Genomic DNA, 27,208 nt, shown 5'->3' with positions numbered 1-27,208 from the left:
TTTAGAAGAATTTCAACTGAAAACAAACATGACAACTGTACTGAATTCTCAAATTCTAAAGCACATGGACAAAAAGATGGCCAAAATATGGTAAGAAAACATGATACAAGGAATGGAGATTTAGCAGAACTTAGGAAAGAAATTGCGGAGAAGGCAATGGCACCCCACTCCAGTACTCTTGCCTGGAAAATCCCATGGACGGAGGAGCCTGGTAGGCTGCAGTCCATGGGGTCGCTAACAGTCGGACACAACTACGCGACTTCACTTTCACTTTTCACTTTCATGCATTGGAGAAGGAGATGGCAACCCACTCCAGTATTCTTGCCTGGAGAATCCCAGGGACAGGGGAGCCTGGTGGGCTGTCGTCTATGGGGTCGTACAAAGTCGGACACAACTGAAGTGACTTAGCAGCAGTAGCAGCAGGAAAGAAATTGAGGAGAAAAGCAATGCTTTTAGGCACATAAAGCTGCATTGACCAAAGCACAAAGCAGAACCATTGCCACAGGAAACAAGATTTGAAAAATACATGAAATATATCATATCATGACAAATTAACAATGTAAAAAGCAAGAGCAGTAGGTGTGGAGGTAAAGATAATATATATAGATAGATATGTGCATTCTATATCTTATATATTATGTTGAATAATACTTTAATGTTATATGTATTTCTAATCTGACAAATGGATAATTGGTGATCATAAAGAAAATTAAGAGTTTTATTCAGTTCAGTTCAGTTCAGTCGCTCAGTTGTGTCTGACTCTTTGCCACCCCATGAATCGCAGCACGCCAGGCCTCCCTGTCCATCACCATCTCCCGGAGTTTACTCAAACTCGTGTCCATCGAGTCGGTGATGCCATCCAGCCATCTCATCCTCTGTCATCCCCTTCTCCTCCTGCCCCCAATCCCTCCCAGCATCAGGGTCTTTTCCAGTGAGTCAACTCTTCGCATGAGTTGGCCAAAGTATTGGAGTTTCAGCTTCAGTGTCAGTCCTTCCAGTGAACACTCAGGACTGATCTCCTTTAGGATGGACTGGTTGGATCTCCTTGCAGTCCAAGGGACTCTCAAGAGTCTTCTCCAACATTTTTATTAGAATAAAGCAAATATTTGGATGAGGAAGTCCTGAGTCTACACACTAAAAGAGCTCATAGAGCCTGAAAAAAATCAATAAGCATCAAACAGTGCTGAGAGAAAATCAGTAAAAATATTGTACTACAGTGATGAAGATACATTCTGCAAGTATCTACATAAAATAGGCAAGTTACTTAAGAAAATAAGAGAGGCCAGGTTGGATTTCTCATAGCATTAGTTACCAGAACATAATGAAAGAAACAGGTTAAGGGGCTTTAAGGACAGGCACACCTGGCTTGTCCATTCTTTTGCTGTGTGATCTTGTAGTAGTACCAGTTATTTAAACTTTCTGGTTCTCAGTTTCCTCATTTATATGGAAAGATGACCGTATCATAAAATTAACCACTGCATGCTTTTCTAACGCCAGAGAGGTCATGAAGAGGAATAAGACAGACCACCTATCAAAATACGAAAGTCAAAGAAGTCACCTCCAAGGCACCATAATATACAATGTAAGAAACTGCGAGAAGGATTTCTGGACCTACAAGAGGAATTTCTGAGAAACATAATAGGGATGGTGACATTATTTACCTTTCTAGTTTTCGTTAGATCAAACAGAAAACGAAATCAACAAGGCAGAAGTGGCTTTAAATTATATAATCAGTTAAGTAAATATCTGTTTTATGTCTCACAACCAAGAATATATATTAGTAAATTCAAGAGGCATTTACAAAAATGTTCCAAACTACTTCAAAAATAATTCCAATAAGTAAAAATAGTACAGGCTGAACGCTTTAATCACATGCAGCAAAACACAAAATACATAAAAGAACAAATGCTACCAACAAACTCCCTGCCCAACAAATGAAAATTTAAAAAAAGAAAAAAGAATCTCGACATGTCTAATGCTAAAGAGAACATCAAAACCGCAAATGCAAAACATATGGAAAACTAAATGAGAATATTTCACCCCAAAATCTCTAGGATATGGCAAAAACTAACAAGGTACAGATTCACCTTCACACACATTTGTTACTAAAATAGGAGTGTAGCAATAGTAAGATGATCATTTTCTCAAAAAAAATCCAGTGGAAACACTCAAAAATAAGGAAGCTGAAGGGAGGAAGTCATAAAGGTAACGTGTATTTGCATGCTAAGTCGTTCAGTTGTGTCTGACTCTCTGTGACCCTATGGACTGCAGCCCGCCAGGCTCCTCTATCCATGGGATTCTCCAGGCAAGAATCCTGGAGTGGGGTGCCATGCTCTCCTCCAAGGAATCTTTCCAACCCAGGGATCGAACCCAGGTCTCCTGCATTGGCAGGCAGGTTCTTTACCACTGGTGCCACCTGGGAAGCCCATAAAGGTAACAGAGATGGATAAAATAGAAAACAGAAAGAAAAAAAGAAAAAAACTGAGGGACTTGCTAAACCCAAGAACTGGTTCTTTGAAAACATAATAAAACAGATAAATCAGTAGTTAATCTAATCCATGACCAAAAGCAAGACTGCTCAATACTCAAAATTAGTAATGAGACAGAAAAATCAACCACAAATTTAGACTATTGTGAACCAACAAGCATATGAAAAGATATTCACGCTAACAAATAACTACATTAATTCTGATTTCAAAGCAACACTGAGATAGTATTTATAGCCATGAGACTGACAAAGATATGTCACCATTCAACTTAGGGGAAGATGGGGGATAACAGGCCTTTTTCTGGACTTGATGAGTGTGAAAATTCATACATACTTCCCGGAGAGCATCTTGGTAATCTTTGTCAAATTTTTGAGTGTGTGTAGCCTTTGACCAAATAGCTTCATTCATGGAGATATGTTCTAAGAAGATAATCAGACACACATATTCATGTGTATGGCACAAACAGCAAAACATATTTTATGTCCAGTAAAATGCACACCTTTAAAAAAAATGATGTCATAAATTTATATTAACCGACTTGAAAAGATGTGTACAATATGTTAAGCAAAAAGAATCATGTAAATGGGAAATTATAAATTCAAAATAAGATATTTGAATACCTACTCAATGCCAGACAGCCATCTAGACTATGTGGTAGGAAGCAGTAAATAAAGTAGAAAAAGTTCCTGCCCTCATAGACATTGGAACAAGGGTTAAACCACCGCTATCAGTTCATAGGGTCGCAAAGAGTCAGACATGACTGAACTACTGAACAACAGCAATAATCAGTTAACATATGACAAAGGGAAATGGTCAGTGTATGAATAGTAGTTATCTGTATTTAATATGACTTAGGGCAATTTCTACTTTCTTCTTTATTTTTCTGTACTGTTTGACATTTTAAAATGGCTATATCAGATTATTTTAATCAGGAAAAGTTATTTTCTGAAAAGTGTTGAAATTATCTGTGGTTGAGGGCATGGTATACTTGACATTTAGGGGGTTGCTAGAAAATAAAGGTAGAATTTGCATCATTCAGATTGCAGTGATATGATTATGATCAATATATTATCAGTGTTTATCAAATTTAAAATAAGAACAATAAGCTTGTTCATATAAATGCACAAAAACTCACAAAGTGACATGTCTAGATTTAACAAATCCAGAAAGTTCTTCTGAGTTTTCATTATCCAAAGAGGAATAAAAAATTAATTAACTACAGTTCTTATGAGGTATTAAATGGTCAGAATTTCTCAGAGATGAAAGGGCCAACAGGAAACTCCTGTGTGGCTCCAGGTGGTGGTAACTCTACCACAATATTGGCAATTTCTTAGATTTTTTTAAACCTCTTCTCATTTGAAAAAGCAGTAAAATATTTGAACAAGAAAAGAATGCATGCTTTAGTGCAACTTATTTTTCATGTTTAACTTTAATTTGGGGACTACACACTCGGTATTTTGATATTGACATCTGTTTTATGTTTTGATTACTCTTAAATGTGCACTTCAGTTAATGTGAACTCCTCAACTTTTGGGTGACGTCTGTCATTTGAACCGCAAAACTGTCTGCGGCTTCCCCAGGAGCCCATCATGGGAATAATGGGGTTCATTGCCTTCCTCAGTGCTACACTCATTTGTCTTCTTTATAAGGTTGACATTAGTATTGGAATGCCCTGCCTGCTACTGTCTTCTGGAAACCATCTGAATCTATTTGGCTTGGGTCAGCAGTTTGGCTGAGGGCAGAAGAATCTCAACAGCACCCATGTTCCCGTGCCCCACTGGAGCACCTCTGTTCTATGATCTGAAAGCAAAGGTCTCACATTCAACCCATCTGTCTGTTATGATAGAGCTCCCCCACTCATAAATAAAAAAGAGGGTGTTTAGGAGGGATATGTTCCATTGATGCTTTGGGGTAAAATTTGAGAGAGGCATGAGGAAACAACTATAAAAGCAATGAATTGTATTGTAATGTAACAGTTAAGCCTGAATAAAAGGAGCTTCCAAATAAGAAATTGGAAGCTAGAGAGTCTAGGCACCTTGACAAAGTTATCAGACACTATTCCATCAACCCTAGGATGGGCTCTTGTCCTCATGGTACAAGAAGACTGCTGGAGTTCTAGCCATCTCATTAACATTCCAAATAGCATTAAAAGAAGGAGGAGAGAAAAACTTTTCCTCCCTTTTTTGGAGACTTCCTTGCAAAGCCACACAATACTGCTGTCTAAATTCCAGTTTAGTCATTGACTGCCAAAAACTACAAGATAAGCTGCTTCCTTGGTGGCTCAGATGATAAGAATCTACCTGCAATGCAGGAGAACCGGGTTCAATCCCTGGGTTGGGAAGATCCCCTGGAGAAGGGAATGGTTACCCATTCCAGTATTCTTGCCTGAAGAATTCCATGGATTGAGGAGCCTGGCAGTCCATGAGGTTGCAGAGAGTTGGACACGACTGCGTGACAAACACTTTCACACTTTCAAGCTCAAGGAAGCAGGGTTTTTGTTTGTTTTTCTTTTTTTACCAGGTGGTAATGAGCCAGCTAAAAATCACAGTCCTTATTAATAGGGACAATGGATAGGATATTAGGAGGCAACACAGAAGCACACACTAGCACAGGCATACATAATTTTAATAACTGTTACCAAAATTATTCTTAGAGAAGGGACTGTTACTACTAAGTACCATGACACATTACTTGGGTATGAGAAGATAGGGCTTAAGTCAGGATCTAATGAAAGAAGTCAGGTGTGAAATAGGACTGAATTTCAAATGGGAAGATTCTGACTTTTGTTGCTGTGCCCAAGAAAGAAGTAAGACTATACGTGGGGAGAAGATAAGGCAAAAATAATATATGAAGGGGCCAGAGAACTCAGAGAGATGGTACGATGAGTTTTAAAAAAGAAAAAGAAGGAAGGAGGGAAAGGGAAGAGAATGGAAGGGTAGAAAAAAATACATAAATGATAAAGGAGCCAAATGGATTTGTATTATAGAACAAGAATGGCCAATATGTACACCCACCTCCACCTGCCCAAAGTTACTACATTCACAAAGGCCATGTGCTATGGGAAGAGGGTGTTCACCTAGAAAAAAAGGTGAGGAAGGATTCTTAGCCAGTCAGTGTGCCCCCCACGGGACAGTGGACATGAATATTAAGTGGAAGCAGCAGTTTTGAGACAAATGTGACTGAGAATAAAAGACTTGCCCTGAATCACAGACATTTTGGAGGCTCTGAGGAACAGACACACAAGTCATGAGAGGATATTGAGCCAGTTTGCTTTAGAGCTTAAAGGACACTTCCATGAGAGTTAAGTTGCTATAAAACTTTGTTCCTCTGCATCAGTCTCCCAAAGTAAGGGATATGGGAAAATGTTTGAGCTTTAATAAGATGTTTGAGCTTTATAACATAGTGAAACAGTTAAATGCCATATAGCTGGTAAATGGTTCAAACAGAACCAGAGCCTGTGCTTCTCATGGCCTTCTTCCTTAGGAAGGAAACATGTGTCATTATCTAGTCAACTGAGAGTCTGCAGTGACGTGCTCAAATGCATGACTGAGTCTAGGCTTGGCAGTGTGAGTGCCCTGATCCATTCGTAATCCCCGCTCTGTGCTTCAGATGCGTGGCGTCAGCTACCGCGCACTAGATCTCTTGTCCTCCCTAGGCCATGATGACCCTCTAAATTGCAGAGATTTACAGGAATGCCTTTGGGTGTAATAGATGTAATAAGTCATGAGTGTTCAGACTTGGCAAGAAAAGGAATTTTTAAATCGCATAATTTTTAGTAAAATCGAGACTAAAGAGGGACAGGAAATCAAAGGGACATGGTCTATAGATTGAAGAAACCCTAGTTTATCTAGCTCAACCTATGATGCGATACTTCAGCTTCTTCTAAAACAGTCTGTGAAGAATCCAGCCATTGTTGGAATTCCTCATGGAGCTGGAATAATGATGAATATGGCAATGGTAAATAACATGGGCAAGTCTCCTACTGTGTGCTGCATGTTATGCTAAGCTGTTCACAAAGCACTATCTTATCTAATTCTCTCAGCAACCTACAAGGTTCAAGGCTTCCATTATCCTCACTTTCTCGATGAGAAAACCAACATCATAGGTTAAGAATTCTGCCCAAGGTCCTACAGCTAGTGTGTGTTGAAATCCCTCCAATCTGGAGGCCTCTTGCCATGAACTGAGTTGGTAACCCACATCCAAAAAGGAGCACGGGGAGGCCAAGCAGAGCATCACCACCTCCCAGGAGCAGGAAAAGATTTTCATTCCTCATCTGAGTGCTTCCCAGAAACCAGATCAGTGCCGGGATGAATTAACATCCCTAAAAGCAGCTGGGAGGGTAGTGAAGTGTTTGTTCTCAGGCATTTTATTGATTTGGTTCCTATTAAGAAGGAAATCTCACAAGTGAAATCTGGAAGAACAAGTACTTTTCTGAAAATATTTTCTTCCCCACAGCACTCCAAGAAAGAGATCCAATGTCCTGCGACTAGAATTGGATTATAGTAACAAAGGCCTCTGAAGAAATAACTAATGCACTTTCTCTCTGAGAGACAAATTAGGAATTTATTGATGCTTCTCCTCATCAGTGTTTTGGTCAATAGAACACCATTTTGTCCCTGATGGAAATTTTTCAGAATGATTAGTGAAGACAAATCCATGGACTCCAATCAGTGGGAGGTGACTGCACTTGGCCAAGGGAAGGCACAAAGTCTTAGGCCATATTTCTCTTCAATTCTAGATTCAGTGGTCTGGTAGATAAGTGCCTGTCATCCATCCCCTACCACTGGGAACTCGCTCATTCATTCCTTCTCCCTGTCCTCTAACATGGTAGCAGGCATGTGACGCGCCAAGACTTGTTTTAGGCAGTGGGAAGGCATCAGTGGATGAGCCAAGTTATCAGAGGTTCAGAGTTCACAGGTTCATCGGAGGAGATGCAGACAATACACATTGACCATCACCACTGATAATTTCAGATGGTGAAATAGCCACAAGGCAGTTAAGTGACTCTCCGAGGAGCTCAAAGTACCTCTACAACAACGCATCCTCCTGACTGGAACATTCCTCAGAATAAACTCCAATGAGGTCATGCAAAGCCCATGAATTGTGACACAACTTTCTTCCTCTTAAAAGTGGGTCGCATACTGTAGGATTCATCACCCACAGTTTCACACAGTCTCTTTTCCACCCCTGACCCAAAAGGAAGAAAGCTTCCATCTGGCCTGGCATTTTTAAAAAATGATGCAGTCATGAAGAATGAGAAGACAAAAAATAATAAACTCCAGAGCCTGCCTTGAGAATAACGTTTTACCAACAGGATGTGTCATAAATATGAAATGGCAAAGAAAGATGTTCCAGGATTTGTCCTTTGTCCTTTGTTAGCCAGACAGATAATGAGTTACCATCAGGGAATTTCTTTTTTCCTCATTTGAACATGAGCTACATATAACTTCCATACTTCTGTGAAAAGGGAGCCCATAAATCATAAGTTATTGTTTCCTAGAAACTGGGATTATACAAGGGAGAGCCAAACAAAACCCTTTGTTTCATGAGCTTGCAACTTTTTAATTAAATACCACTTTTAACTCACACATGCAGAAGCCAAATGTTCCCAATCCAGTCTGCTTTTAAACCTGGTGTCCAAGCTTCCCCTTTCATCCCTGTTCTGTGATGGCGATAAGATTCCTGTATTTTACTGGTTTCTAATTTTTTTCATTATCAATTTAGGTGGAATGAGAAACATAGATCACAGGATAATGACTGGTTCCTAACATTTCTTCTGTAGATATGATGACCAAAGACTGAGCTCTACATGTAAGACTATAAACAAATAATAAAGGGAGGGAAGGAGGAAAAAGAGGAAGGAAGGAGACTCTGTAGCCCAGAGGGCTTGTAGACATAAAATGCTTTATCTGATCCCCATAGATCATTAGGCAGAATCTGGTTAGTTCTCCACAGTGCCCCTCTTTGCTTCACCTTTGGCATGCTCCTAAAGTGCCCTTCCCATTTCACATAAAGACATGCAAGGAGTACCCCCATAGAATGTCGGCAGCATTCCAAAAATGGCCCCTAAAATCTGCTCTGTTACCCACGTTTGCTTCTTTCCTTCCCACTGGCTACCTGAGTAGGAGCCAAGTGGAGGTCTCTGAGGCACCAAAGATGGTGGAGACACATGATGAAGACGACTGGATTCCTGCATGACTCTGTGGAGCATAGTGTCCTCCATAATGGCACAAGAAAGAAAGGTAAGAACCGGTATGCGTATGGGTTGTTTCTATACAGTTAACCAGTCCTAAACGACACACTCCTGTCTTGGTCTCTTAGGGTTGCTATAACAGGATACCACCGGCTGTGTGGATTAAACAACAAATATTTATTTCTCAAAATTCTGGAGGCTGGGAAGCCCAAGATCAAGGCATGGCAGATGTAGTGGCTGAGGAGAGCTCCCTTATTGATTCATTGGTGACCTCCCTTATTGATTCATTGGTGACCTGGTGACCATCTTTTCATTGTGTCCTCATGTGGCAGAGGGCATGAGGGAGCCCTCTGAAGTCTCATGTATAAGGGCACTGATCCAATTCATGCAGGCTCTGCTCTTGTGACCTCATCCCCTCCCAAAGGCCCCACTTCCAGACACCATCACACTGGGGATTAGGATTTCAACCTGTGGAGTTTAGTGGAGACACACACACGCAGTCTATAGCAACTTCTTTGTTCCATTGTTCCATCCATGGCAGATAATCCTAGTGAAATAGCATGTGGGTAAATTCTCTTACACTGTCCTCAGACACATATGCCGTGTCCCGAGTATCCCTCACTTCATGTACAGAGGACATCCAGATATCTTCTCCAAGTACTTTACTAAATTTATATATTTTAGCCAGTTTGTCATCTACCCTTTCTGGAGAAGGCAATGGCACCCCACTCCAGTACTCTTGCCTGGAGAATCCCAGGGATGGGGGAGCCTGGTGGGCTGCCGTCTATGGGGTCGCACAGAGTCGGACACGACTAAAGCGACGTAGCAGCAGCAATCTACCCTTTCACTATAATTCCTATCTTAAAAGGCCTTTAAAGAATGAGTCCATGATTCAAATCAAGATGAGAAAAGTTTTCTAAATCAGAGGTCAGCATTTTTTTTCCCTCCATAAAGGGCCAGAACTTTTTAGGCTGCTTGGGTCTCTGATGCAACTACTCAGCCCCGACCTTGAAGCACAAAAGCAGCTGTGGACACTGCAAACAAATGGGCGTGGCTGTGTTCCAATAAGCTGTGATTTATAAAAACAGGCAGGAGGCCAGAAATGGCCTGTGGGCTGTAGTCTGCTGACCCCCTGCTCTAAATCATTCTCATATTTTCACTGAATATGAAGGAGCCACATGTAAATTCCAGGATCCATTTCAATCCCTGTGACATTGGTTTATATTTATTTGTTTGTTTTAAACATCGTGACTTAAATAGCATCAGCTATAACAAGTGAAGTTCTAAGAAGTATCTAATTCTTCCCTCAACCCCAGGACTGCACTCTGCCTGGCACAAGGTAAAATGTGATAAATTTTAGTTTCTTTATAAGCCTAGGTTTCCAAATCAGTAAAATGAGGCTAACAATATATAATTCACAGTATTTGTTGGAGGGGGAAGCAAATAAAATAATGCATATATTTTGTGAACTGTGGAGCTCAGTACAGAGATAAGAGACTATTATTATAAGCTGCCTCTCCCTTCCTTGATTCTGGATTTATTTCTTCCAACTCAAAACGTGATTTTTTTTCCCTGATGAATCCCAGGGGGGGTTCGCTAAATCCCCATTTAGCCCAGGCCAGGAGGCTGTCGGGGTCCACAGGCCAGGAGGCTCTTGGGGTCCACAGGCCAGCTCCACCTGTGTTCTGATTGCCTGCCAGAAACCTGAGCCTCCTTCACAGCCACTAACTGGATCCAGAGAAGGCAGCTCCAGTTGCCAGAAAAGGGTTGTGGCTTTAAAGAGATAAAAAGCAATAAAGATCTTTCTGTAATGGGCATTCTCAGTTCAGTTTGACCGGCCAGTGACACAAGACACTTGGCCTTGGACCCAATGGTATGTGCAGTGAACTCTGGAATTGAGGTCCTGTTCTCATCAGAAAGAGCAGTGACCTCCGTCCTCCACAGCTAAGACCTTAAACCTGCAAAAATCAGGACTTTTTTGTGTGTGTGTCATGTATTAAAATGGTGAAAAAAAAAAGATTTGTGAATAGAATATTTATCCTGTTGTTACAAATTTTCGTGGCTGTCCATTCAACTAGAAGTTGCCAGGTGTATAAAATTTCAGACTCTAGAGTAAACCCTAGTCTTCCCACCTGAGGACATCTGTGTATCATCTAAGAATAGTATACCTTCATTACTCTGAAACAGACAAAAATGCTTTTTTTCAGTAATGGATTTTTGTACAATCCATTGATTATACTTGCACTAAAACGTGAAGGAAAACATAATTGGTTCTTGTCAACTAGTCATTCAGCCTGCCATGACAAGGTCTAGAACAGTGCCTGGCAAGAGCTTCAGCAAAGATCTGCCAACAGGCCAAGCCCTGTGAACTGGGCATTGTCCTACATCTGGTAAGGCTGGAATGACAAACATCCAACAAATCTGACATAACTCCTCCACCGTGGTCATGGCAAGCATCAGTAATCACTCAGGGTGGAATTTTCCTAATGACCCAACACCCAGCAACAGTAACATCTTGGCAAGGGCAGCTTTTCTATATAGTCATGCCTCCATGATGGTGGTTCCTCAGTTATTATTTTGCCTCTTCCCCCTAAGTCAGATCCTCCTTTAATCTTAGCTAACCTTAGAAAACTGATCCACATATCCACTCAAGATCCTCAAACTAAAAACGTGGTAGAATCCTTGAAAAATCCACTAATAGCTAACCAGTCAACAAACTCTGTGAACTCTAATGCCCAGAATTGCTTCTCTTCAGCTCTGTCATTATGGACCTGGGCCATCTTTGGTCTCAACTGTTTCAGTAGTTTTTGAAGTGCTTGCTAAGCTCTGTCACCCATACAGACACCAGAGGACTGCTGTTAAAACGTCAAACAAATCATGTCAGTGGCTCTCTGATGGGCCACATAACCTGCATGATCTAGCCCTTCCCTTCCAGCATCAGCTCTACTCATCCTTCTCTGCTCCATGCAGTACACTGCAGCTTCATTGACCCTTCAGTTCTTGGACAACATCTGGGTCTTAGCTCCTCTGAAGGCCTTAACATTTGTTTTGTTATCGACCTGTCAGTCTGCTGCCCATGACCCTCATGACTAAGACCTGAGTCTTAGGGTCACAACCAAATGGCCACCTCCTCAGAGAGGTCTTCCTCTCTGTCTGCTTCAACTGTCCTCTTCTCTGTCAAACTGATGCCCCTATTTCTTTCTCTGAGTGTATTTTTTCTCTGAATATGTGGACTTACTGGAAATTTACATACATGGAAGTTGCAACTTTCAGTAAAAAAAAAAAACAACAAAGAAACATTCATGAAAACAGTATCATGGTCATTTCCAGGAAATTTTACCATGTGTTATTATTTTTTGTTTTTATGCCACTTCTCTTACCTAAATGTGGTAAAACTCTATTGGGAGTAGGGACAATGTCTTGTCACTGCTTGAGAAAAAAAGACACGCAAAAAACCAATATCTCTGTTTTCTTTGTGTGAAAATTCTAAACCATATTCTTAGACAGCTTTTGTGGCATCTACTTTGTCCCAGTGGCTCCCTTTCTCAGGAAATCCATGTACATGCTGAATGAACCACCATGCGTGAGTGTAGACCAGATAGCCTTGTTTGAACCTTGGGACACTATCCATCCTCACTATCTGAGTTTAATATTTGCCATCAGTTGTATTATCCAAGATATCTTGAGGGCAGGGATCCCATGGATCCCATTTTCGAGTCCAGCAACTGTGATTAGTGGCGGTTTTAAATCTGTGAAAGGACAGACCTAGGAAGTGACCCAGGCATCCAGGTTTTGTTCTTTGGGTGGCCTGCATTTGGTTTAGGCTCTAGGATTCTAATAAGGGGACACCCAGAAAGATGAAACTATAATGAATAAATGCTTATTCATTCAATAATCCTAAGATAATTTCTAATAAAGTTAGAAACAAAGGGCAATTGTGAAGGGTCTTTGTCTGTCTGCCCCACCCCTGCCAAAGACAACCTCCAGGGGCAGTTTGCGGAGCTTTGGATGAGGTTTGGCCCATGTAAATCCCATTGTTTGTGGTTCCATTGGGAGAGTGGGTTTCTTCCTCCAGCCCCCCCATGCAACTCTTTGAAAATGGCACTCAGTGAAGGGCGTTCCTTGCTGAGGAACTTTGCCCTTAGGGGAAAGTTCCAGATGACAGGTCAAAATTTAGAAGACCCCGGTCTCAGAAGGTACGCTGAATGATTTCAATAAAGTACAGAAGGAGATGGTTATTTTTAAAATGTTCCACCAGAGATTTCAGAAAGAAGAGGTCTATGTAGGAATACAGGCCAATTTACTTCTTAAAACACCCACATATTTTCTGGTCACCCAAGTCATATACCTGTTTGCATCAGTAAAGAGGATGTTTATCTACCTACTTGACAGGTAGGCAAACTTGAGTCTGGTGAATACAGTGCCAGGAGAGTACCTTGTAAGTGAGATGCCCAATTGGCCAGGCTCCATGGACCCCAATATTTGCTCTTTCTATGCTCAGAATCTGAGACTGACCAGCATCAAAGGTGCTCCGCCTAACAAATGGAGACTTCTTGTCTTAGATAAAGTAGGTGCATTCAGGGTGGGAGCAGAGTAAGTTATGGCCACCATATAAAGGGAAATAGTGAGACAGCACCAGTACTTTGGGTAAGTTGCATGAATCCTGCTCTAGTTGACATTTGCATCCATCAGCTCAAAATTTAAGGCAGAGAAGTTATATGATTTCCTTTTAGATCCAGGGATGGATCAAATCATTTTAGTTGTTAAACATTTTGCTCTCTGCCTCACTGTCTTCATAGCATCCAGGATAGTTTCTGACACCCAGTAAACACTCATTTAATGCAGTCATCCCTTGTATCCATGGAGGATTGCTTCCAGGACCTACCGTGGCCACCAAAGTCTATGGAAGTAGAAGTCCTATAGTCTGCCCTCTGTATTCATGGGTCCTGCATCTGTGAATACAGAGAGCTGTGTGTATTTGTGAAATTACTGTTAATGAATATACCACTCCACTTTGGCCTCAGACATTCCCTGACTTTCTGGGATTCAAATCACTGTTCTAAAATAGATTATTTTTCTTAAACAATAAGTCAACCATCATTTCTGCCATTGAAGGGAAGTGTTATGTGAGACCACCCTTGGTCCCAACCTCGAGATGACTCTTGGTCTCTCTCAGGTGCATCGTGCAAAAACTGGACATCACAATCTTCCCCCGCACCAGGTCTAAAGGATGAAGGTACAAACAGCTGAGAATACAAGTCATGGACCAGCGCCCAGTGAAGTCACTACTTTGGGGGCCCAGAACTGTCATCACTGTCCTCACAAGTCCACGCTTCTGGACGCTTGTGTGGACTCCACACCTGCAGCATCTGGCTCACGGCTGACCACAACAGGCCAGATTCACATTCGGCTTGACCTTGGGACTGTGGGCAGCACACTGAACTTCTCTGAAGCTCAGTTTCTTCGACTGTGAAATGGGAGAAGCTATAACCGCCTTGGGACATGGCCAACAGCAAAGTCAGATGTGCACACACATCGCCTGGGATCCTGTTAAGATGTGAGTTCTGATGATAAGTCTGGGATGAGGCCTGAGATCGTGCATTTCTGGTGAGCTACCAGGTGACATGATGCTGCTGTTTGGGGACCACAGTCAGAGTAGTAAGGTCATGGGGCATTATATGAGCTAACAATAGAAATAAAAGATGATTATTAGTGCTAATAAGTATTACAAAGAAAAGTATTAATAATTATTATCGGGAAGAGCATTTTGATTAAAACTCATGAAATTACCATCAGCCAGGTTTGAATTAGACTCTTTATGGGCCCAAATCCTTTTAGGCAAGTTTCGTGATTCCATCTGAAAGCTTCAGACCCTCCTCATAAGCCATAATGTAACTACAGAAGTCAAAGGCACAGCGAGAAGATATTTTATTACCGATGTATTTATGTATGGGTTTTTGGGGTTTTAAAACTGGCAATTAAAACCTTGTAAATTTGTATTATCAACAAAATAAATGTAGAAGGGTTAGTTACTCATTGCTAATAAATTTGATCATTCATTTATAAAACGAATGTTCGCCCAAGAATCACAGAACACTCTATAAATATCGCTTCACTAAGCCACAAGCCAGCTCGACAGGGAAGGCACACAGCACCCCTGAGGGGTTAAACAAACCCTCCTGGGCCTGGGGTGGGGGTGGGAGGACAGCCTGAATTCCAGCCCTCCCGTCCCCTTCCCACACTCAGGTTCAGCTCCTGCCCCACGGGGCCGACTCTTTGAAGCACGATATCCGTTTGGAAGCATTTCAAATCAGCCTGCCTGGAGGCTCCATCCCCAGATAGCCCCGGGAACCTGTCTGTGTGAGTCAGGAAAAACCATCTTTCTCTCATTTGTGAGCTTGGGAGGACTTTGCCTCCCTCGTTCCTCTTCCCCATTATGTACTCCGGGCAGTTCAGCTACTGTCAAAGAAGGAGCTCTCAAGCCCGCTGGCCCAGCTGTGGAACTCGAGCGCAGAACAAATAAAACTCCTTTCGTACAGATTTCCCATCCAGTGTGGCTCTTCAAGCCTTTCCGGGCTGAGGGTCCCCTTCACCTCTCTACTGTCAAAGAACTCAGTAAACCCTTCTGCCATCGTGTCCCAGTGCCCGGCGTGGAGTGGGGTTTTGGTGTCTGGCATCACTGGGTATGAATTCCAGCCCCACAACTATGGGGACCAGAAATCTCATGCTCCTTAGCTGTGAATTGGGTTTTTACATCCAGCGTGACCTGGTGGCTGGTTCTGATGTTCTGAGATGATGTGTGAGCGGGACTGGGCTTGGGGAGGCCCCCGGTAGTGCAGATTGTCACTACCGGTGGTGGTAGCGGCAGTCGTGATGTTGCTCACAGATGCAGCACCAGAAGCAGAATCTCCAGGCACATGGTGACTTTTAGAAACCCGAAGCAGTAACAAGGACGTGGTATTCTGTTGACCGCCCCTCCCCACACACACATAGACATACACAGACACGTGCACACCTCCCACACACACACGTGCTCACATACACCTCTGCTCCCACAAAGACTGATTGTGAAGAGCTGTGGGTTTTTTGTTGTTGTTCTCAGCCTCCATCTACATGCCCCACTGCTCTCATTTGCCTGCACTTCTGGAATATCTTCACGCTTTTCTGCCTGGAGCACCCCAGGAGACCTCAAGGATAACAGGTTGGAAGCTTATTATCATTCATTATCTCTTCAGTTACCTTCCGATGTCTTTTTCACTGGTGGCTGTATCTGTGTTTCGCTCTGGATTCAGTCTCTGAAAGAAGAGGACTCATCCTTGCTGAACTTGAATTCATTCCTTACTTTAATCTTGTCTTATGTAGAGGTAGGAATTTAATGAGAATGTGAGATATATTCCTCATCACTGCCTTTAGTGAGTCAACAAAGAGAACCATTCAGTTTTTGAACAGAGGATCAAAAGCAGAAAATGTATAGCACATTAGGCTTGCCGATACATGTTTGTTGAGAAGATCTGGAAAGCTATTTAATATATCTATCTGTAAAAGGGTCTGGTTTGCCCTGGGCTTGAAATGAATCATCTCCACCAAAGACTCTTAAGACAGTCATCGCTCCTGCTACCTGCCCATGTGGAGGTTCTCCACTGAGAGGGCAAATGTCTACTATTAGTAATAAAAACCCTACCTGCCATTTTATCAACCGAAGTCTGGCTGGTTTGTGACCACCCTGCACCAGCCATCCAACTGAAGAGAGAGATCAGATGATTACTGAAAATGGGTCTGTGCTAGGATTAAATTTTCAGTTAATGTTTTAAAAAGTGTTACTAGCAGCTACCAATTTTACCAGGTCCATGTTTAATTTCTTAATGGAAGCCATGATTGATGCATTTTGCTTGCAAGAATAAAGGTTACCTACCAACATATCTTGTAAAGTGAACTTCAATGAACTGTTTTGTTTTCTTTTCTTTTCACTTCTACTCTGTTATCCAAAAGCTATATATATATATATATATATCTGAGAGTATTTGTTAGCATGGCTAAAAAATACAGTATGATTTCTTTGTTTAAGTCAAACAATGTTGGTCAGTGTTTTCCCTGCCTGCCTTTTCAATTCTTGGAGCTTGGCTCACACTGTTCCTTTCATCTAGAATAATAACCTTCCTATATATGCCGAGTCTGTTTCATTCCTTAAGGCACAGTTGAAGGCTCTCAACCTTTAAGGTTTAAATGCCTCATTCTCCAGTCTTATTTCTCTACTGAAGGTCTTCTCCCCCAATTCTTCTCACCTTCATGTGAGAAATAACAAATATCAGGTTCATTTAGTTTTCAAAATAGAGCATCTTGGCAATTCAGACTGGCACTCTTTTTAAACAGTTTTATTAAGATGTAGTTCACATCTACTAAAAGTTACTCCTTTTAAATGAATAATTCAGTCCCTTTTAGTGTATTTACTGTTGTCTAACCATCATCATAGCCTAATTTTAGAAGATTTCCATTACCCCACAAAGAAACCCCATACACAGTGCACGTGAGCAGCCATCCCTTCCCACCCATCCTCAAACCCTAGGCAACCATATAATCTACTTTCAGACTATGAATTTGCCTATTCTGGATATTTCACATAAACGTAACTGTACAGTATATGACTTTTTGTGACTGACTTCTTTTACTTAGCATAATATTTTCAAGCTCATCTATGTTACAGCATAGCAGTTCCTCATTCCTTTCTATCTTCTGTATGCATGTCCCTCCCTTTGTTTATCCATTTATGAGTTGCTGGACATTTGGGTTGTTTCTTTTTTGGCCATCATGAATAATGTTGCTGCGAACATTCACGTACATGTGTTTGCACAGTTGTGTGTTTTCATTTCTCTTGAGTACCTGGGAGTGGAATTTCTGGGTCATATGGTAACTTTAACATTTTGAGGAACTGCCAAACTGTTTTCCGAAATGGCTGCACCAATACCACCAACAATGTAAAAAGTTTCAATTTCTGCATATCCTTGTCAACACTTGTCATTGTCTGTCTTTTTGATTTTCAGGCTTTCATCCTTAATCTGAAGCTTTATTTCAGAAAACAAGTTGGAGGAAAAGAAGGGTATCTAGAAAACTTATCTCAAGAAACTTTTTCCATAAAGCTGTCACTGAACCTCGAGGTTCTGAAGAAGCATAGCATCTTAGAGGGAAGAAGCTGCCAAGCCTGAGAATGATGAAGCCCCTGTGGTTTCCTTTTTAGCTTCCCGCTTTACAAATGATGCACCTTCGGTAGGTTATTGTCTGACCCTCCGTTGCCTCATAGGTAAAAGGAAGATGGTATTTCTCTTATTCCTTAAAATGAAATGAGGCATGTGTATGTGACCCTGTCTAGAAGCTTATGTGGAATGAAGGCAACAGACTTTCTAGAAAGTTTCTTTTAAATGGTTCTCCAGAAGTTTTTTACTTTTGTGGCCGTGCCTCCAGGTCCACCAGCAGATGAAAGGGAATTCTTGATTAATTTTTATAAATATTCCACACGTGTGACAAGAATAGATGAACTCTGTTGAGTATAAGGATTTTTATATACACTCACATCAAGCATGTTAAATGTATGTCAGATCCAATTTATCTTCACATATTTATTTTTTGATCTCCTTGGTTGGTTGGTTTCTGAGGAAATCGTGGACACTTTCCCACACTGACTGTCTATTCACCCATTTCTGTAGTGTCTTTACAGCAGAAACTACAGTCTGGTCCTCTCCTGGGTGTTCTGGTCCATTGCCAAGTCCTCTAAAGCCTGATGATACTTTCCTCACAGCCTGAGAGCAAAATAACGTGGTGTGAAGGCCCAGGAAGCAAGTGAGTATTGTTAAGTGTAGTAACTTCAGAGACACACAAACCTGATTTCAAATCTCAGCACCATCATTTCCCAGTTTATGAACTTAGAGAGCAAACCTCACCTCTCTGAGCCTCAGAGTTCCCGTCCATGAAATGGGAAGATGAGGAGTAATTTCCACTCTGGAAAGTTGAGCAAATTCAATGAGATGATGAGTATAAAGCACTTATCACAAAGCCAGGATCAGGAAACTGTTAAGGGTTTAGTGAAGGCCAACTTTTGTGGATAACAATAAATAACATCAACAACAGCAGTAGCTGCTAACCTCCTGGAGGGCTTAATATGTCCCAGGCACTAAGCCAAGTGCCTCAGACACATCAACTCATTTAATCCCCACAGGAAGCCCGTGATAGCAGTGTGATCACCAGCGCCATGTCACCGACGAGGCTGCCGGCCCAAGGTCACTGGCCAGTGGGGGATCTTGAACTGCACCTCCAGCCATGGGGACCTGGGCTCATCTTTTGATTATAAAGTGGGCCATGCAACTGACAAAAAGACACACCACAAAAGGGCCTGTTTGTCCCACATCCCATCCTGTGGCCTCCCTGAAGCGCCCTGCAGCACCAGGCTCCGCTCTGGGTGGCTACTCCTGTGGTTCTTCTTTTGTGTCTGAGAAAGACCAGCATTCGATAGGATCCAGCTGCCAGCTCCCCGCAGCCCGCCTCGTGTGTGTGCAGAGCAGCTCCTGGGTCTGGGACAACAGAGCCCTTGTAGCTTCCTTGTTCCAAGCACAGTTACAAACATCTGAGAAAAAGCTGGGCTGGAAAACCAAGTGAACCTTTAAAATATGGACAATGAAAAGGCCCTGTTGGGACACATTTATGGATAACATGCTACACTTTCAAAAGCTAACACTCTTGGACACAGCCCCATTTCCCTGTTCAAGTCCTATTTTAAAAAACAAAAGTACAGTATATAAATCTATTCCCACTGTTAAAAAAAAAAAACAGCAAAGAATAAGTATGATGAATAAAATGAGAAAGTTGCTCGTCATTCCCCACCTCCACCCTGAACCCACATCTCTTTCCAGTGGTAACTGCCGTCAGTGGATTGGATGTGTCTCTTCCCATGCCTTTTCTTTTGTATTTGAATGTGTGTGTATATGCTTAAATGTATTCCATTTTGGAAAAATATTCTGTTTCTACATAAATGGTGTCACAGTTGTTTGCAGAATAGCCTTGTTTGCTTTATTCACTCAACAATAGTGAAATAGTTTGAGAAGTGGTCCCAAGGCCATGCACACACATGTGTGCATCATTTTTCATTAACTGCTGAGGTCTTTACCATGGTGTGCTGATACTGTAAATTGTTCAGCCTTGTCCTTCTTAACAGACATGTGGGTTGCCCTGGCTGGTTGACTCTAAGACAGTCTGCAGTGATCTCTACCTCCTGGGATTCATGCCCCTGTATGTTTGCTTCTGCCTGGGTGTGGCTTAATAATTCATTTCTAACCAAAAGAATAAAGCAAAGGTGATTAGATGTCACTTCTGTGATTAGCTTCAGGAGAGTGTCACTTTGCCTCTTGCTAGAGGATTCTTTCTCTGGCTGCCTGAAGAAAGGCTCTTGTGGCAAGGAACTAAGGGCAGCCTATAACCAACAGCCCACCGCACGAGTTTGGAAGTGGATCCTTCCTCGCTGAAGTCTCAGATGACCTTCCAGTTCTGGCCAGCACCTTAATTGCAGCTCATGAAAAGACCCAGAAGCAGAGGGCCCACCTGAGCTGTGCCTCGGTTCCAGATCTGCAGAAATCAGCTGCTGCTTTGCAGTGATTTGTTATGTAACAGGAGATAACCGCAGTATGAAAGTGTCTGGTTCTCTCAATGCCCTTGCCAAATCATTGATCATTTTAATAATATCAGTCTGATAAATCAAGATACTGCCTTTCTTTGGTTGCATTTTCCTGATTGTGAGGTGAGTTTTTTTAGCTTTTTCTTAATAAACCCATTGGCCATGTTTTTCCTCTTTCTCTTAACCTCTCGATATCCTTTGCTTTAATCCTATTTCAACAACTGGAAGTACAGACAAGAATATTACATTTGGAGACGCACCATGGCCATCCTGCCCATTGGTGATGCTGATCACACCAAGTATTGCCCAGTTTCTCCACTGTTTAGTTACTACTTTGTCCCTTGCAACTAATTTATGGGAAGATTCTCTGAGATCACTCAGATATCCTGGCCCTTATTAAACTATTCTCATGGATTTACCTGAGACTTAGAATATATTACAATATTTTATAATATCATATCATTTTGAAATATTTATATTTGTAATATTATAAGTAATAACAGTATTATCCACCATTTATTACAGTGGATGCATCCAACTGTAGCACTCCTTCCGCATTTAGCCTTTTACAAAAGAATGAAGATCTCATCTTCTCCCCCATTTATGTATTTATTTTTAGTATAGACTCATGATTTGTTTTTCCTCAATGATTTATACTTTATTACTATTTTTTTATACCCACATTTTCCCAGATTTGGCCAGTGGGAACCCCTTCGAGTTGGTTATTATTTCCTTGTGATATGCTTGTCTTTTTGTAATTATTATCATTGTCACTTCACTATTTTCTGGCACAACAAAATGTTCCAGGCTCATCTTGTGCAAACCTGCTCCAGCCCCAGAAGCAACCATTTCTTTGAGGAGCCCTCTTCCTTTTGGTGGGCAAAGGCAGTAGAGATCAAGATCCGGGAACCAGGTATGCTCATTAAAATGGACCCATTTTAAATGCACTTTGATGAGTGTATGAACTTTTGTAACTACCACCACAATCAAGATATACAGTTTCCTTGATACATCAAAGTCTCCGTATCTTGCTCAGTTTTAGACAACTTCCTCTGTCCAAAATGTCACTATTTCTTGTCTCCCACCCATTCTGCAAAACCCAATTTTTCTTCCTTCTTAGAATTATGTTCAGTTTCTTCAACCAAGGTTCCTGATTCTTTGTTCTCCTGGAACAAAGGGTAAAAGTGCTTGCTCAACACTCGAAGAGGTGTAAGAAAGATGGATTCTCTTACCAACTGTGAGGCCCTGGAAGAGTTTACTCAACCTCTCTCTGACCATTGTCTTCCCATCTGTAAAATGGGGTACTCTCTAACCATTACCATATCTACCACACACAATCATGTTAGCTTAAGCCATGAAGTAGCTCTTGTTCTTTGCCTTTCTGCTCTACAACCAGCCCTCTGGTATCTCTTTCCTGGAAATCTGATCTCTCAGCTTCCACCTTTGGGCCACATAATGTATCTTCTGCCAAGCAATCAAAGTCATCTTAGGAAATGCCACTTAGCTCTGTGACCCATCAGATGCTACATGTTCTGGTAGCTTCTCAGGGCCATAGTGAGGATGGCCTTCCACCCCATATGGTCTGTAAGGACCTTCTGGGTCTGACCTCTCCTGGCTCGTATCACACTACATTCTCCTGATTTGCTTTCAGTGAGCTCACCCAATTCTCCATACACCATCCTGCTCCCTCTGGCTGGAATGCTTACTGTCTTATCTGCTTAATTCCTCTTCATCCTCATGTGGCAGCATTCTCAAGAAGCCTCTCATGATTTCTTCAATGAGGTCACATCTCTCCACTGTTCACTCCTCTAGCTCTGTGTCACTTTTTAATACCACTTGCAATAGTTGTACCTTCTCACTGGTATTTTGTAATTTTTTTTTTTTTTTGGCCATGCCACACCACATGTGGGATCTTAGTTCCCCCACCAGGAATCAAACCTGCACCCCCTGCATTGGAATCCCAGTGTCTTAGCCAGTGTCTTAACTGGAAATCTGGAGAAGTCCCTGTAATATTTTTAATGAGTGTCAGTCTCATTGAATCTAATCTCAGAGCAGTGGGCACTGTACCCCTCCTAGGATTGACATTCAGTGGGTATTAGTTGAAGAAATGAATACACTGTAGGACGGGTGTCAGGGTGAAATGAGGTAATGCTGTGTGAGGGAGAGCTTTTTATACATAATTCTGTCATTCTGCTTACCATTCTCTATTGTGGATTCTTATTCAGATGTCTGTCTTCTCTACCTTTCCAAAAATGCCTTGAAGGTGGGGACTACGCACAGCCTTCTTGTGTCTCCAACTTCTGGGACAGCGTCCATTCTGGGTAAGGGCCCAATAAGTGTGTGGTGAGTCAATGAAAAGTTAAATGGATGAGTGAAATTATCTCATCTCCAGATGCTTCCATTTCCCCATGTGAAAAGGAGAAAATCTGAGCGTCTAACTCATGAGCTAGTCGTGAAGGTTTAGCCGAATTAATGTTTGCAAAATGCTTAGAATAGTATCTGGCAAATCATTTAAATTCTCTGACTTTTAATTGAATATATATAAATATGCAACATGCTAGGCAAATGTAAGGAATTGAGTTATTAGCTTCATCACTGAATGTAGAGTAGAAGAGAGTTGTCGAGGGGTCATTTCTCTCTACATGAACATAAGATCTCATCTGTGTCTGCTTTAGAAAACAAAATGCTCATCAATCTCTGTTTTAAGTTCACATCACACTTCCTAATGACCTTTTATGCATTTTTAAAGTTAGTTATTAACTGTGAGATAAAATGGATTTTTCTTAAATTGCTCTCTGCCATTCTTTAAAGCCTTTACTTGGCACTCTTGTTCATCTAACCAAAGCAAACTTGGATTGTGCAATATTCAAAACAAACCAGATCATAAAAAGATCAATTTGGACCTTTTTTCCCAATTATTCATGATTATTATTTCTAACCATGTGTGTGGATTTTTAAAAATTCCTCCCTAAAGAACTCCACACCCCTAATACATTCTCTTCTTAAAACCTCAACTTACTTGAAAAGAAAACCCTGTTGATTTTTTGACTTCTAATAGAAATCTGGCAGATACCATGTTTTCCCAACAAATCCATGAACAATTTAGTTGCACTGGTCATTTTATGCCATAACAGCCAGACTGCCTGAGTCCCTTGCATCTAAGAGGCTTGCCTGTGAAGATACGGTGCTCTTGAATGAGTCATGGTTAGGACAACAAGACCCTTTCAGAAACTATCTTCTTGAGGTAACCTTCCCAGCTCTGAATGAGAAACCAAAAGATGGCAGCTGTCTCTTTAATACTCAGTTCTTACTTAAGAAATTCATGACATTTTTCATTTAAACGTTGTTGGTGTGAATCTCCTTTAGGAAATTGAATCATGCTTTCTATTCCTTACATCCCAGAATATAATCCTTTTGTCTTCAGCAGTACATAGGGCAGTATTTTGGGCTTTTTCTGAACGTCTTGTCAAAGCACAAAACCTTTTCTTTAGGGCCAGCATTCATCAGCTGTGCCTGTCTTTTACTCTGACTGAAAAGGAAAATGGTCCAGTCTTCCAACTGGCTATTCTCTGGTTGCCTTAATTCATGGAAAGCCAAGAAGGGAAAAATTGGTAGGTTCAACAGTGTTGGACAAGGATAAACAGAATCATATCACATTAACTGTAATTTACAACATTTCAACACATCCCTGCTTCTGCCAAAGCCAGCAAGGTCAGCCCCCACTGGAAAAAAGGGAGAATGGGGTGGGGTTGAGAGGTGGAATAGGAAATTCAAATTTCTATTTTCTAAGTTGAAGTTTGAGAATTGGAGACCCATCAGCACTTTCTTGAATGTTTTGCTCATTCACGCTATAAAAATAAATATCACAAAATATTTTCTGGACTCGGCCTCGTGTGTTGCTAAAACCAAAGCCAGCGTGCTTCCAAACACACTCGGGAGGCTAGTTTCACAAGGACGGACATTGTCAGGCTGGCAGGCGGCCACTGGAGGAGTTATTGAAATTCATTTCAAAATGATGAACTCTGCATGAAAATACCCATTTATGAGCATTCAAAAGGATGAAGAATTTCATAGGAAGATGACAGCAATGACAACTTCTATGACCAACCAGGGTTGCCTGGAGCTGATTACCCTGAAACACACACGCACTCCCAAAGAGCTTTGCTGGAGAGGCTTCTAAAGGCTGGAACTGTTTGTATTCAGATGGAATCTCTGTATGTGAAGCTATTTATTACAGGCTGAGTAAACGAACACATGCAACAGGGGGTTGGTGGAATTTGTAGGTAAAATATCCATAGTGGGGTAGACATCATGGATTCCAACCACCAGGCTCAGACTGGAGGCTGGTGCTTAGGGGACCCCCATTCCTAACATGAATGCTCCCCAACGTGCACCTTGAAAGAACATCTGGAAGTTATGTTCTCTCTGGAGAACCCCAGGAAACACTGATATCGTTTTTTCCAGCTCATGACCTAGGAACAAGTTTTCTAGCTAAAACTATGGCTATGTAAGAATATATGATTTAACAGCTTAACCCTAAATATTATACTTTTCTTTTTGAAAACAGTCTTTTTCTCACACAAGACTAAAGGCATCTCTACGAGAGCAGGGACTTTTTCTTATTCATGGCTGCCTTTCCAGGACCTAAATAAGCATCGTCAGAACCAGCAGGTAGTCAAAATGCATGTGCCTGGTCACTTTGGAGTTTCTCCAGCAAATTCCCTTGCTACTTTTGACTCTGTTGTAAGACAGGCAGCACCATAGGTTTTAAAGGGAGATCCTGGGAGAGGGGAATGCATAACACAGCAGTTAGGTGTGTGCCTGCGTGCTCAGTCGTGTCTGACTCTGCAGCCCCGTGGACTGTGGCTCTTCTGTCCATGGGATTCTCCAAGCAAGAATACTGGAGGGTGTTGCATTTCTCATTCCAGGGGATCTTCCTGAAGCAGTGATCGGACCCACGTCTCCTCTGTCACCTACATTGCAGGTGGATTCTTTACCCCTGAGCCGTCAGGAAAGCCCTACCACAGCAGCTAAGAAAAGTCTATTTCGCAGTGTCATTTCATCCTCTGTGTTGGAAGGAAACCACCATCATAGCTCTCTAGGGATGGTCATTTCTTAGGCACTTCTTAGGTCTACCTCTGTCAAACACCAGCAACTGGTAGAAGCAAACTTTGAGAATCATGTAACCTATTCTGACATTCCTAAGAACCAATGTTTAAAAAGTAAGTCAGAGTAGGGACCTGATCCTCAGCTTGACTAGCAAATTTCAGTGGATGACCACAGAATCAAGGTGCTACATGGAGTGATTCTATATTGCTGTACATGCCCTGTGTCTGTGCGTGGAGTTTCTGCATTCTCAAACCAACTCCAGTAACTGGTGACAACTCCAGTCCAATTAGTGACATCATAATCTACAGATTATTTTGAGGAGTTTAACCTTTCATAATATGTAAACCAACCTTCTAATTAAAAGTAAAACAGCATAGTACTGCCTAGAAAGAATGAACTTACTTGGTTCATATAAATGGATGTAAAACAATTGTTTTTGTTCAGTTAAACATTCATCGACTCTGCATCCATTCAACTAAGAGATATGTATTGAGTGTTTTCTGTGTTCCAGGCAATGGTTTACCTGGTTGGAATTCAGCAATAAACCAGACCAAGTGGGTGTTCACTTCGTGACACCCATATTCCAGTGCAGAAGACAGGTTAAACATAATTAATGAATTTACAAGTAATATGATATATTGGCGAGTGCTGTGAAGACATTTTATTCAAGATAAGTGGACAACAAGGGATAGCACAGTGGAGGTAAGATGGGATACTAAATGGGATGGTCACAACCACCTCTCTGAGGAGATGACATGTCAAATGAGATGAAATGAGAGTGGGTTGTATAAGGATCTGGAAGAGGGGCTTTCTAGGCAGAGGGTTCAGCAAGTTCCAGGACCCAGAGACAAGAATGAACTAGACACTTTCCAGACACAGTGATGGCCACTGTGGCTGGAGCAGTGGGCAAGGGGACAAGTATGAACAAGGAGCTTCATGCGGGGGGAAGGGCCAGATCACCAAGGGCCTCTGAGATCATACTGAGAATTTTATAACATATTCCAAGTGTGAGAGAAAGCCTTTGAATTGTTGTTTCTTAATGAGGTAATGATTTGATCTGATTTTTTTTTTTAACGACTGTTATGAGAGGAGCAAAATCTGTGTGCCCTGTTGCAGTAGATGGCAGAGTCTAGAGATGGAGGAGGGAGAGAAGGAAAAAAAGGAAAAGCAGACAGATCCATTAAGAAGTGACTAAGTAGTACCTTTGAAAGAAGTGACAGGCTCTTAGGTCAGAGAAGTAGTAGAGGGGATGTGAGAAGCAATCAGATTAGGACATATTTTAAAACAGTGGGAATAGTACCTTCAGGTAGAAAAGATATAAATATGAGTAAAAGAGAAATTGGGGACAACTGCTAATATTTTCAACATGACCACTGAGGTGCACTTACTGAGATGAAAGGATGGGAAAAGGAGCAGATTTGAAGGGGAAACCAGGCGTTCCTCTTGGGGCATATGAATTTGAAATACTCCTTACACATCCAAATAGAGATGCTGAATAGTCAGATGGAAGCGAGACAGATACTCGTCATTTGCTGCTGAGGAGTTAAATTTCAAAATTCCAGAAAAAAACACTTAGTTAAACGTGGTACTCTTATCCTTTAAACTTTGGAAAGTACTTCATTTTTTTTTCTCTGAAAAAGTAATTTCTTACTAACAGTACTACTTGAACAAATCTAGATTTCTACATTCCATAATCACTGAATAAAAATTTTGTAAAAGCATATGTGGGGCTTCCCTAGTGGTCCAGTGATTGAGAATCTG

General features: G+C 41.5%; 1 long non-coding RNA gene across 1 annotated transcript in view; it reads left to right on the top strand.

Moving 5' to 3' along the window:
• The window catches only part of LOC122682653, a 277,721-nt gene that overhangs the window by 72,013 nt on the left and 178,500 nt on the right, over positions 1 to 27,208 (top strand). The window contains exons 12-20 of the long non-coding RNA XR_006337466.1: positions 8,214 to 8,300; positions 8,615 to 8,731; positions 13,859 to 14,239; positions 15,785 to 15,883; positions 17,721 to 17,943; positions 18,381 to 18,513; positions 21,146 to 21,251; positions 22,564 to 22,659; positions 25,959 to 26,149. This is a non-coding gene — a long non-coding RNA (uncharacterized LOC122682653). The remainder of the gene's footprint in view (positions 1 to 8,213; positions 8,301 to 8,614; positions 8,732 to 13,858; positions 14,240 to 15,784; positions 15,884 to 17,720; positions 17,944 to 18,380; positions 18,514 to 21,145; positions 21,252 to 22,563; positions 22,660 to 25,958; positions 26,150 to 27,208) is intronic.

Source organism: Cervus elaphus, chromosome 24 (assembly GCF_910594005.1).
Source record: "Cervus elaphus chromosome 24, mCerEla1.1, whole genome shotgun sequence".
Classification (NCBI taxonomy): domain Eukaryota; kingdom Metazoa; phylum Chordata; class Mammalia; order Artiodactyla; family Cervidae; genus Cervus; species Cervus elaphus.
The sequence above is the reverse complement of the archived record's forward strand: the minus strand, read 5'-3'. Positions and strand labels throughout refer to the sequence as shown.